A 14,313-nucleotide genomic window follows, 5' to 3' on the forward strand; every position below is an offset into this window, starting at 1 on the left:
GAAATTCAGAGGGAAAACTACAGCAGTGACATTTTGTCTCCCATTTTGTAGCCATAAGATAGCAGAGAGGCAGAGAAACCAAGAATTTTAATGTTCTATTCTCTGCAAATTCTGCCATAAGTTCCAAAAGAACCTTGAACTGAAACACCTAATCAAATTATGGAAATATTCTTTCATTCAAAACATAGGTACTTGGAAGAAATCACCGGTAACACATTTTGACTTGTGGATACTTTAGCTAATGTCCCCACACACATCTTCTGTAATTTTTCATTTCTTTATTTCAATTACATTTCCCAGTTTGCTTGAAAACTTAACTGAAATGCTCTTCTGATTAGATCTCTCCTGTGTCTGTATTTTAAAACAACCTTGGACCAAATGCATCCATTGCTACTCAGCTCGTTCTAGTTTTCTTATCAAAGAAAATTGCATCAGGGTCTTAAATGTGTGCTTTGCATGCTTGCAGTGGATTTCATTCAGGTAGTGGTGTTCTATTTAAGTTCTTTACAAGTCATTGGCTATTTTCCAACAGAGGCACTTTGAGAGAGAGAGAGAGAGAGAGAGAGAGAGAGAGAGAGAGAGAGATGGAATCCCGAGAAAAGTTGCATTGAAGAAGCAATGTAGCACAAATTCCACGTATTGTCAACAAACACAACATTCTACAAAAACACAACTCTTTTGCATGAGTTCATATGGCTGTTTTTGTAATAAGAAAACAGAAAAAAAGCTGAAAACAAACCAAATATCATAATTATGCAGCTGATGGTTTTTCCAGCCTTTCTGCTAATTAAATGGTATTATTTTTAATATCTGGCTAAACTCATTGTACATGTTAAAAAGTTGACGCCAAATTTCTTTCTAAGCAGTCATTATACCAGCAAAAAGCATGTGATCACTTCTTTAATTGCTTATTGGTGTACATAGAAAAACAATTTGCATGTTGCCACTGGATTATTATTATTTTTTCATTTAAGAATTATTATCAAGAAAGTTACTGACATAGACTATTCCAGACATCTATGAATTCCCACTGGGGTGGGGGTGGAGATATCCAAAATGCTGGCAAAAGTGCCGAGCCAATCAATCAATAAAGAGTAAGCATACATTGAATCTCAGTTGCTGCATCAATTCCCCTTAAGCTCACCCTTAAATCTAACATTAATCATCATCATCTGCCACTTAGAAGCTAGAAAGTCTGTGCCAGGAAAAATGTAGAAACATTGATTGCTTTCTGTGTGATGCCTGGTGGATAAAGCTAACAGCATTTCTGTTCGGCTAGCTGAATAGATACTTGGAGGTGTCTTTCTTAAATAGTTATATTATCTACCTGTACCTGGAAACCAAGCATTTTCAGAAATATAAATGGAAGGGAGGTCCATACACTTTTGAATCAGAGCACCTGGAATAATAGTGTAATGGAGCTAAGCCGGGGTACAAACGATGTTGTTGACACATCTCACAAAAGTATATTGTAACATGAGTAAGGAAGGCTGAGGTATTTCTTTAAAAGAAATGGGAAAATAATATGTGGCAGGGACACCATAGAAATCAGTAAGTATATAGCATGTGGGAAGAGAGATTCAAGAGGAAGCATTGTCTTTCCCTCATAATATTATAAAGATGGCCAGCCTGCAGGTTGTCAATGTCGGCAGCTTGTTTTTGCAAGCTGCAAAGACCCCTAGGTTCAATAAAATAAATGCAGTTTAAATTTCAGTGAAAATTAAATTACCTGTTTTGTAATTTGTTTTCCCAAGATAAAATAACACCAAAACTTTAAAATCTCCTTCCAGGACTGAACATTTCAGCCATTCCCCGTGATGTTTTATTGACGCCCTCAGACATACATTGTCTAGAAAATAATCTATTGGAGTGAAGTCCAAGTAACACAGTTTCCCTTCCCTTTTATTAGAATAAAGTATCTTCCATGCAGCTGAATAGCAGTAGGTTCAAATCATACAAATGAAGAGGTATCTTTACATAGTTCCTAAAGCTAAAGAATTTCCTAATACAAAATTTGGTGATCAATACTGATTTTAAAGAGTGACAAATTAATGACTGGTATAATGGCACATGGTTATAACAATTATGCAATACTTCCAACACTAGGAGACTATGTCTCTCCTTAATATTTCCTGGGGACCAATTAATTCCCATTGGCAAGGGAACTAGTGTCATCTGTCTAGACCAATTAGGGAATAAATGCCCTATGCTGTATAGGTAGTCCTCAATTTGCAACCACAAATGAGCTCCAACATTTTGTTACAAAATGAGTTTTGCCCCATTTTACGATCCTTCTTGCCACAGTTGTTAAGTCAATCACTGCAGTTGTTAAGTTAGCAACAGGTTTGCAAAGTGAATCTGGATTCCCCGTTGACTTTGCTTGTCCGAAGGTCACAAAAGGTGATCACATGACCCCAGGACACTGCCACTGTCATACATATAAGCCAATTACCAAGAGTCTGAATTTTGACCATGGGGATGCTGCGTAGGTCATAAGTGTGAACACAGTCATAAGCCACTTTTACAGCCTGTCAGTGTTCCAGAAAGACAAACTCCAATAGCAAAAAACTCTGAGACTTTTGTAACTTGGAACAGTCACTAAATCAATGGCGGTAAGCAGAAGACTAACTGTACTATAAAAATTCCATGTAGAGGAACATTGACAGCAACTTTCTGCTGTTCTTTCAAAGCATTCTTAAAAATAGTATTTATTGTAGCAGATTGTTTTCTAGTTTAGTGAGGTGCATAATTGCTTTGCAGCAAAACTCTTCCTATCTCACAACTTTAATATCTGATGCAGGTTTATAAATGTAGACTATTGTTTTTCAAAATCATTTCTTTGTCTTAATAAAAAAAATATTCAGTATGTCATTCTGCCATTGTGTTCTCTCATGGTCCTAATTTCCCCAAATCTACCAGTCTGGCAAGTCTTGTAACTAAGAACCACTCTAAAATGACATATGTGATCTAATAAGGATACTAGGATGTTTATGTACCTAGGACAAATTGTTCCACCTGGTGGAAAACACAGGAGCATCAATAAATGTCAATTGTTTTGTTTATTCTTTAAATAATTACCTATTTCCTTTGTTTCTTAGTAAAACCACTCCTTGTAATCACCTGCTTGCAAACTAAGTACATCCCTAATGTGATATTTTGATAGGTTCTTTATTCCATCATAGGGATTTTCCATTGTTAACCGAAGCATTCCTAAGCAGGAATTGGGGAAACAGTTGTTTTCTGCAGCTGCTTTGGCAGCTGTCGCTCCAATGTGCTGTATATTATATTTAGTAATTTTTGTGATCTACTAGAAAAGAGAATAAGAGCAAAAAAGGATGATTGGAACCATTCTGGGGCAACAAATGATCAGTTTGTGTAATTATTTGCATCGTGCTTAGATGCTCCAAAGATCTAAAGTGAAATATTTTTCTTATTTTTCTAAAAAGTAAAAATAAAAAAAAAATATCAAACCCTGGGGTAGTAATTTCACAGTCTGTTAGCACACTCTGTTCGTGCTTGTTCAAAGGCAGCTGGGTAGAAGAAGTGGAGAATTTGTCCCTGCAGAACAGAGTTTGGGTTTCTGCGTTGTGAGTTGATGAACTGAAACAATGACATTCAGCAAACAAGTTTAAAGCTTTTTGTGGCAGATATGAAATAGAGAGCAAATATTTCTAGTGGACTGTATAGGTTTGTGCTATCAGAGCCTCAGATTGCCTCGGTCAATCATGAGCCCTTTGAGATGAAACTGGCGACAGCCTTGAGTAAGTCAGGCCCATTGACTTTTATTGTGTTGCGACTTTTATCCTCGGCACCAATCTAATACAGCAGTGACTGGCCTTTACATTCTAGTTTAGGCCATCAAAGGGAAATGTTGCCACACGAAGGGAAGAAATGACTTATTGACATTGTCAGTGTCAAACATTCCAGCCCTGAGCCATTGGGAACAACCACAGGGTCTTACTCAATAATGTGGATTGCATTGCTATAGCTTTCTTTGCTGTGGCAGGTGTGCGAAAAAAGACCACAATTGGAAGGTTAGTACTTCAAGGTGGGGAGAAGCTGAGAGAGCACAGTGCTCTCTTTAGTTTAGGAGAACGGAGCTGGTTTTCCTTCAAAGGTTGCTGAATTACAATTCCCAAACATCATTTAGATAGACTGGGGAGGGTTACCCAGGTGTTCCTACAAAGCAAACAACATTGAGAAATACAATAAATTATAGGCACGTGGTTCCCACTTATTTATTGTACCACATGTGATTTTGGAACAACGTTTGCTCTAGAATCACAAGAAAAATGGCACAGGGTGGCCCCATTTAAACTGAAAAATTGCAGTGCTCATACCAAAGGCAAAACAGATAAGTTATTATTGTATTATTTTTTTAACGTGCAAGCTATTTAAAATACGGTTGTTGATCACATTGGACAATATCCTGCAATTGAACAGAATGTTTTTTATTATGTTAACCTTGGAGGTTCTATTGACTATGTTTATAAAAACAAAGGTAATCAAAATAAGCACAATAGTAAAATCCAATCCCAGTACTATACTATTGTGTAGCTGCAAACATCCATAACCTTTGGCTAGTGCTCCCAGGTTTGATCATGATGCCCTAATTGCAATGATTATCTTCTGACAATCAGCACAATAAACAGCTAAAGAATTAAATGTCTGTATAAAGAAGGAAGAATGGCAGCATAAAAGTGGGTGTGTTCATCAAACTGAGTACTGCCACAAATGTCCAAAAAATGCTTTTTCCAAAAGACAACTGGACTTCCTTTTTTTTTTCTTTGAAAACCTTTTGCTTCTCATCCAGGAAGCTTCTCCAGTTCAGCTCTAAGAAGCTTCTTGGATGAGAAATGACACATTTACAAGGAAAAACAAAACAAGAAAGTACAGTTGCCTTTTGGAAAAAGCACTTTTTGGACAACCATGACCTGGATGATTGAGAATCTCCATAGATATACTGCCACAAATATTTCATTTTCCTTACTCCCTCTTTTCATTGTAGGGACATGGACAGAGAAAGAAAATACAACTTGCTTTACTTGCATCTGATTTTGCTTTCCTTTCTATTTGCATATGTCAAACTGGGCAAGCAGGTTTAGAAGAAACACAGACGTGGCTGTAATCTCTTTTGATAATTTGCTATCCCAGCCAACCATTTAAGCTTGGGCATCTCTACTGAAATCAGTGAGATCCCTCTTTTATTTTTTCAGATAAAACAATTACCAGATTATTTTTTTTCTAAAGAGGTGACATATAACAAAAACAGGAAACACTGAAGACTGATTTCCATCTCCTATTTGATTTTGGGGCGGGGGGAATGATTTAAAAAGATACCATAATTACCCTAACATAAACATCATTGTCTTTATAATATGATTCTTTCTGTCCTCAGGAGCTCCAGTATGCTCAGTGACACTCATTCATTACAATGGAAGGGGCAACACTAAAAATTGAAGTCACACTTGTTTTGCAGTTTTGCCCGCTTCTAAAGTAGCTGCATAAGATGCACCTCATGGGCAGGACACCAAATCTGTCACCTGCACATAACTTAGATCATTACGCATGAAGAGAACTCAACCTTTTTGTAATGGAAAGAAACATTTTTCTCTCTCTATGTGCAGCAGGCCAATGTCATTTTACTCTCAGGAACCTGACTGTCACGTATAAGTGAAAATAAAATTAGTTCAACCTATCTGTGCAAGCAAAACAAGAGATGGTCAAGGTGTATTTGAAACAATCAATTGCACACCAAAGGCTATGATAGCAAGAAGACTCACGGAGCCAAATGGTGGAGATCAAAAAAGAAAGAAAAAATGTTGCTCTTTTCTTTGAAGTTTCTGACACTTAACAGAGTTGCCCTTGATGAATCTTTTCCTTGTATGCTCTTTCTACCCAGCACGTTACTGGATTTCAACAAGACAAACAGCTTTATCAAATGACTCTTGGAGCAAATGTCTCACCACAAAGTGATGAACTAAGTAGTTCTGAGCTCTCTCCGATCGATGCTATCAGTTGGATGGGTGCACAAGGAATTGACCTGTACATCTTTTTCTTTCTCTCTTCTGGGTGGCAATGAGGAGAAGGAAAAGGCTGCCTTGGTGTACACAATAGCGGCCACAAGACTGACTGCTTTCTGCTTCAGAATATCTAAAAATAGGCTTGCAAACATGGTCTACCACATTTGCAAGGAAACAAATCACAACAAGATAGACTGTCGCGCACATTGGCAAGGTGGAGGTTGTGTGGGGGTTCTGTTTGGTCAGGTATGGAGGGACTTATGTTGTTTAGTTTTCTTTTTGATACTGTATTAATCCTCTTGGGAAACTCAATGTTTGTCTTTTCTACTTGGAAATGAAGTACCCAGATACAGCTCTAAGCTTCCAGGCTGTCAGTTTTCATTTCCAGACATGCAGAACTAGTTTAGTTGTTCTATGAAAGAATCTGTCACGTCATAACTTTTACTACCATGAAAGGATGAGCATGTAAGACTTAATTATTTAATGAGATTTCTATGTGCTGCATTTTTATTGCCTCAGGGGCAGACACATTTTGGAGACTAGGAGAACCATTGAGATTACATGATGAATGTGCTTACAAAATGGCAGCCACTCCCATTTGACAAATGGCAAATGGCTTTCCCTCCCATCCTCAGATTTATTCCCTTTCAGGGAGCTCCTTATGGGGCTCAGCATATTCCTACAAATAAATACACTAGATGATGTTGCTAAATGAAGAAAAGTATGCTTGCTTAAAGTTGTTTGCTTCTGCTGTGACTGCAGCATTGAAAGGAGTTCAGGGATAGTTTGTGGCATCTTAGTCAAGCACGTTGAGAAACACTAGAGCTGAACAAAGCCTTCTCTCTGAAAGAATAACAATGGAATTTCTGTAGCACTGCATTTGGAGAGAATGTGAGTTTATATGGCTCACATTTTGCTTCATTTCATCAAGATACATTAAGTACTGCTCATATCAACTGAGTTCAATGAGATTTCCAAAGTCACTGATTTGTTATATTATAGATATCTAAACTACACGATAAACAAGTATATCAAACAAAGGTGTTATTTCAGATTTGGGGGGGGGGGTTACATTTCATCCAAATAATGCTGCATATTCAGAAAGTCCCTGTCAGATACTTGTCTATTTTTTAAAAATTGAAATGTTTTATTTGCTTTTAAGGAAGCCCTGATTTAGCTACTTGCCTCGGTTTCATAGTTTTTCTAGTATGTATTACTATTCATTTCCATACGTCATTACTGTGAGTCAAGACTTATAATATGCTAGAGATACAGAATTACTTGGGTAGTAGCCAGTTGAAGATGTGATAATAAATTTCATAGTTTCCTACTTTCTTTACCAAGCTTTAGAAAGCCGGAATGCTTGTTGACAAAGTGGGGAAAAAGTTTTTCCAGATCAATAACTATATATTTTAAGCTGCAAATGGAGTACATACAGTGTGATCATTAGTTCAATCCGCACTGCAAATTAAAATTGCCTTTAGGATGAAAATTATAAAACAATCAAATATTAAGAATGAGGAAGGTAATATGTCAAATGTGATTTCTTAATTGGCAATTATATATTTTTTTCAGATAGACTTCAATATATCCAGTGAAACAGGAAAGATGAAAGTGGTCATCTATTAATACAGTATTGTAAAATGAACTATAAATTATATTAGAAACTGATAACAGTGGTGCTAGTAATGGGTCTCCATAATGCAGTTACCTTAAACTTTCAGGGCTGATTGTAGCAGCAGTTTCTAGGACAGAAATGGTCATTTTGCAAACATAAAGATGCAAGGTCTACATAATATCATGACAGGTATCAGTTAATTGAAAAAAGTGGGAGGGAGAATCCATGGATTTAAACACAAAGAAGTTCTCTATATATTCTCAGTGATAATGGGGCAATCAGCTGATGGGGCTTCATTTTTGTGAAGATTTTAATCTAGGTGAGCCATGTCTGTGAGTCTTCTGCCAAGTTTAGCTAAAGAGCTGAGTTAAATCATGAAGTTTCTGGAGATCTGTGATTTACCGTCAAGTCCTGATTACTAATTCCTGATAATAATTAAAATAGCAGCCAACTGTCACCTGTTGGGTGGCATGAGTGATAGTTTAGTCAGGCCACTGTCATCCTAATGATTGGCTGAAAGTGTGAGGAATAACTTCTTCAAGGTTATGGACTAAAACAAGCATCCTATTTTTTTCTCTTTCATCCTGTTGTTGGAAGAAATAGCCATCTGGTTCAGTTGCAAGTCGGGAGAAAAGCACTGGAAACATGGAGGCTGAATGGAAAGATGGTTTAATGATGAAGCAGAACCACCAAGCACATAGTTCTGGTGTAGCTGACCACATGGAGTTGAGAGTGGGGGGTATTTATATCTTCTCTTGGGCTTTGAACTTGAACTTCCTGTTCCTGTGCAAGAACATGTATTCTATTGGCTGTTGTTTGACTCCCGTGGAGCTTGTCTGATCTAAGTTTGGTTGAAGTTTGAACTGCTGGGAGTGGTGCAACTGAGATGATACAATGAAGGGGCTTTGGACAATTCCTATTGTGGCTGAGGGCTAATCCTACCTTTGTTGGATCTTGGGGAGGGTATTTGCCTATGAATAGAGCTATCTATTTCTTAAGTGCTGACATCTGCTGTAGGCTATTAAAGAAGGTGGAGGCTGCTTTCCAAGAGCATGTTTCTCTATTTCTCATCCAGGGAAATATAATATTCTGCCTTTTTAATATTTCTCAAAATATTTCATTCTTTTAGGAGAGAGGTGGGTGCTAACTTTCTACACTACAAGTATTTGGTCTTCCTTGCATGCTCTATTGAAGAATTTCTCCAGAGGGGAAGGAAAAAAAACAAAAATAGCTAAGCTACGGAAGATATTGGAGTTCTTTTCCCCTTTAGCATCCACCTTAATTTAGTAGAAAAGTTTTGAACTTATTCCATTTCCTAATAGTAACCATAAAATATGCGGACTGATTCTTGTCTCCCTGCCACAAAACATCCCTGCTATCAAAAATAATTTGATTGATTTGCTTGCGTCTGTAGATAGTCTGAATCAGGTTCCTCACAAAGACGCTTGTACAAAATCGTAAATCTTGCTTCCCGTCCTAACTTTGTGTTTCAGTTTAGATTATATTTTCATTAATTCATGTACTATTTTTACTGCCTTGCAAACAACAGGGCAGTGATGAGACAAATTTTTATTCCTATTTATTCATATCAGATATTCCCAACCCCCATCCCATCTATTGTGCAATGCAAAATGGCCTTGCAGTTAGCAAATGCATGCGGCAGCAGCCGATTTGCTACAAGATGATTGCATGTTGTGCTGATGTAAGGATCCTTTGGGCACAATGAAATTTCCCTGTAGCACCATAATCCTGACACTTCATTTCAACTCTGGAAGTGCTGTGTATATGCTCTACTGCTGAGCTGTATCACCTCAACAAATCAGTAGTTACAGTTATTTCCTTGTAGCCTGAAACTTGGGCTTTGCAGTTATTTGCTATCTACATCAGCGTCTAAAGGGGGGGGGGATAATTATGCCCCCCAAAGCTTAGCAGTCTGATCCGTAATTGCAGCATACATTCTGAACCCAGAGAAATCACACAAAAGTCATAACCAGAATGTCAGGTTGGAGCTCTTTGACTGAAGCAATCCTCTCAAGCAATTTGCCATAATGATGATTTACTTCTGAGTAAACTTGCATCAAATTGGGTTGTTAAGACATTGTATGGAATCTTGCTGCAGCTGTTCTGACAACTATCCTGGGGTTTGCTGCCTGACTGATGAAGTGTCATCACCCCATAAATCATGAGTTATCCTTCAGGAGTAGCTTTATCTCTCATTTAGTGTGAAGTAGTCTTGATGAGCTGATAAGTATTTGGTAAAACCTTGTTTCTTATCCTATGGGGGAAGTGCTAGCAACAGAGAAAATGGGCTCAAATCTTTCATAATCACAGATCACACATATACAATCACACAGAGACATCTAACAAAAGGTACAAAATGTTTTATTTGCAGCTGTAGACTTTCACATAGTCCTACAAAACATTCAGATCAATTATTTATGGATTGCTGGCACTGTGATTTGTTAAGTGCAGACAGTGAGATGGCTGGACTGCCCCTATTCTATGTTGACATCAAAAATGGTTCAATATCAGTCAACTTTTAAAGGTAACAGCTTCGGGACATGAAAGAGGAGGTTGATGCATATCTTCAGTTCATTACTATGGAGGGGGGGATCATTCTCCCATTCTGGCAGGGTGAGAAAACTCACATGAATGCTTAGCCTAAGAGTGTAAGCATGGCAGCTTACCCAGACAAAATTGCTATGAATATTGTTCCTTGCAATCCTCGGAGGTTCTCACCAAATTTGGAGCCTATCAAATTGGCCTTTTTCATAACATTTCAAATTGAAGTTGCAGCTGGTCCTTGGACAGATGAATAAATCTTAAGGGTTGGGGTTTTTTTTTTGTTTTTGTTTTTTGCTTCAGTGCTCAGGCCGTTTCTGTGACTGACACACCAAATAGTAGCCACCAATCATTGAAAGCAACACTGCTGTCATGAATTTAATCCGTGTGCTATAATTAATTACGTATTTCCTTTCCCTGGGATTTAAATTGACCGCTCACATTGCTGAAATGGATTTTTCTAAATGTATGGCCACGCCTGCCTTGAGAAGGAGAAATTATTTTGAAGTTGTTCAAGGGTAGCCTGGCCTTATATCTCAAGGCTGGGGAGGCAGCAGAGCCACCTCAATTCAAATAGCTGACAATCGGATTAATCTGGGGAGATGATGTGAGTGAGATCATATGTCAAGGGGATGATGATGAAGTGAGAATAGTCCAATAAAATACTTTGAGATCTTTGTCAGGGGGCGTGAAAAGCCATGGCGAAGTACATTGAGAAAGAAACATCAAACTAATTCAAGCAATGTAGGGTCCAGTGTTCCCATAAGATATGTAAGATTTGGAAGAAAAAGCTGCTGGAGCTAAAATTGAAACAAAATATGGAACAGCTGACCAGAAATTCTCATCACTATCCTCCTGAGCATAATGTAAAGTAAAAGAGACTTATTGATCAGCTTAGGTTTGCAAAGTGGACAATTCCTATTGACTTCGCCATCCTTGATTATTTATTTATGAAACTTATATACTACCCATCTCATTCTGACTCTGGGTGGCTTATAATTAAAAGATGATGAGCAAAGGCACTGTTTGGAGAATGCTGGTAATGCAAAAACAGCAAAGAGCTGGTTTAAATTGGTTTAAAGCTATACCATCTCCATGTACATCAGGGCTGTCAAACTTGTGGCCAGTGGGCTGGATGTGTCATGCCCTGGCCACGCCCCCGCCCAGTTTAGCAAAAGGGAAAAAAAGTCCTGATACGTCACGTGACGCCACCATGATGATGTGAGTTTGACACCCCTGATCTCCATACAGATAGTCCTCGACTTACAGCCATTCGTTTAGTTACTGTTCAAAGTTACAACAGCACTAAAAAAAAGTGACTTATGACCCTTTTTCACACTCACAACTATTGCAGCGTCCCCGTGGTCACACGATCCAAATGCGGACACTTGGCAACTGGCATGTATTTATGACTGTTGCAGTGTCCTGAGGTTGTCTGATCCCCTTGGGCCATCTTTTGACAAGCAAAGTCACTGGAGAAGCCAAATTCACTTTACAATCATGTTACTGACTTAACAACTTTGATTAAGCCAGATTCACTTAACAACTGTGGCAAAAAAGGTTGTAAAATGGGGGCAAAACACTTAACAACTGTCTCACGTAGTGACAGAAATTTTGGGCTCCGTTGTCATAAATCAGGTCTGTCAAACTGGCCCGGATACATCACGTGCACCCACCCCAGCTCCACAAAGGCAAAAAACGTTGCAATATATCACAATCTGGTCGGTGATACGATCGAGATTGACACCCATGTCATAAATCAAGGGCTTGCCTCTTCTCGCATAATCACATATTCTTTGAGGATAAAAGACAAAACAGAAGCTTAGGCAGGTGGAGAATGACCATAGGCAGAGTAACGTTTTCTAAAGCAGTGACTCCTAGATGACTTTGTATGTGTATTTTTAGAAATCCCAGCTTATTTGACAGCTGTGAATATTAAAATCCAACACACCTGCAGTATGTATATATGTGCATGTGTATGCATACATACACAAGCACAGACACAAAATATATGATTATTTATTCACCTACAGCAACATTGCTTGCGTTATGACCATTTACCCTACAATTAAAACAATTATTGCATTGGATATACAGCACTGATTGCACAAATCAACATCACATTTTCTTTTCTGAAAAGGACCCATAGACATCAAGAATCCAAACACATTCCTCATGCCTAAGAGCACAATATTGTTAAATACTGAATATAGTGTGGTCTTGATAGGGGCAGATAATGGAATTTCAATAATATTTTGGCTACCATCTTTGCTACAATTCAAGGGTTCCCGTGGATCACTGTTCATCTCAAGCCACAGCTAGCATAGTTCAGATACTCTTCTTAAACCCCAGAGTCTGGAGGTCTTTGCAGCAGGAGAAAGTAAAGCTATGGACCCTTATTGTGGGATTTTGAGCAGGTAGCAAGCATGTTAAGAGCAAGCTGGTCACCTGCAAGATTTAAGGCACTCATTTCATCTTTTAGAAAACTTCAATCACTAAGAACTCCAGTAGATGATTTTTCCCCACCATTCAGGAGAACAATAGGGGAGAGTTACACTCTTCATAGGGCAGAATGTTTCTCCTGCCGACTCCAAGGACATCATGAACATCTATAGCCATGTTCCCCGAGGCCCCTTGGCACTAAGGTGCAGCTAGATCTTCTCACCGCTGTTATTTGGGGTAGCAAAATGTTGGGTCCCTCAGCACATTCTTTTGAAAAATGAATAAAATATGGATTGGAGAGAAAATAGTACTGATGTGGGTTGGGACTAAGAAGAAATGTAAACAGAAAATTACTTCCAAGAAATGCCTATGAAGGGGAATTAGTAGAAACTTCCTCCTTTCAGTTTCACTGTAGAAATGAGATGGTATGCAATACATATACTTACTCACAGTGCTTCAAATAAATCTCTAGTGAATTAAAAATTAAGTTGGAAAATTTTTAAGAGAATAATATTTTACGCCAAACTGTTTTTCTTAACCATAATTTCCTCACTTTCACTTTTCTCTTCAGCTATAGTTGAGACAAGATCAATTAAGGGGAAAAAAAACCAGTTCCTTTTTGAATATCCTGTATTGTTTTTTATAAAAATATAAAACAGAGAAAGAGGATAATCATCATTTTATGGCTGTGTATGGAGATGCTGAATATTCTAGGTACAAAATGATTTTGTGGTACAATCATCCCTTTCTCCCCCTCCACTAGGGCTTAGCAAGGACCAATATCCTGAAATCTAATGAAGAAAATTGAAATCTAATTAGGACATCCAAGGAAGAATATTGAAATGTAAAGTGCAACCCTAATTAAAAGATTTTGTGGAACTTCAGGATTGGTTTTATTTAAAATTTAGATGAAATGGAAAATACTTCAATATTATTCAGCTGACTGGGTTTCTAACTGTCAGTGATCTGATGACAAAGCCTAGAGTTTTGCACATAAACAAAGATGCATAGGTAGAATAGAAAATAGCATAGAACAGAACAGAACAGAATAATAGAGTTGGAAGGGACCTTGGAGGTCTTCTAGTTCAACCCCTGCTTAGGCAGGAAACCCTATAGTTATATCCTATGTCAGTGGTGGCAAACCTTTTTGGCACCGAGTACTGAAATGGGAGCATCCATGCAGGAGTGCCAGAAACCGGAAGAGCAGCTTCCTGGTGCGCCGCATGGGAGCACCAGAAACCAGAAGCTCAGCTTCGTGGCGCGTGCATGTGCACCGGCCCCTGGTCTTCTGGTTTCCAACGTGCTTTGCACGCACAAAACCAGCACACTGAGGAGCTGCTCTTCCGTTTTCCAGTGTTCCCGCACATGTGAAGACCAGCTGGCCAGCATGCATGCGCACCGGAACCCAGAAAACCAATGGGTGATGGCTGGCATGCCCGGAGAGATGGCTCTGCATGTCACTTCCGGCACGTGGGCCATAGGTTCACCATCACGGTCCTATATTATCTATTTAAATACTGAAATACTGAAACTCTTCTGGAAACCAGTCCATCAAAAATGAGACATATGAACTCTTAACAGGGATTGTACTAATGTTTGTATTATCTAGTTCCAAGGATTATGATGAAGGATAGGGCTGCTACGGTAGCATTATGGTCTTTTTAAAAG

The sequence above is a fragment of the Notechis scutatus genome, chromosome 1 (assembly GCF_049901735.1).
Source record: "Notechis scutatus isolate UNSWTSFEM ecotype Mainland chromosome 1, rNotScu1.2, whole genome shotgun sequence".
Lineage (NCBI taxonomy): Eukaryota > Metazoa > Chordata > Lepidosauria > Squamata > Elapidae > Notechis > Notechis scutatus.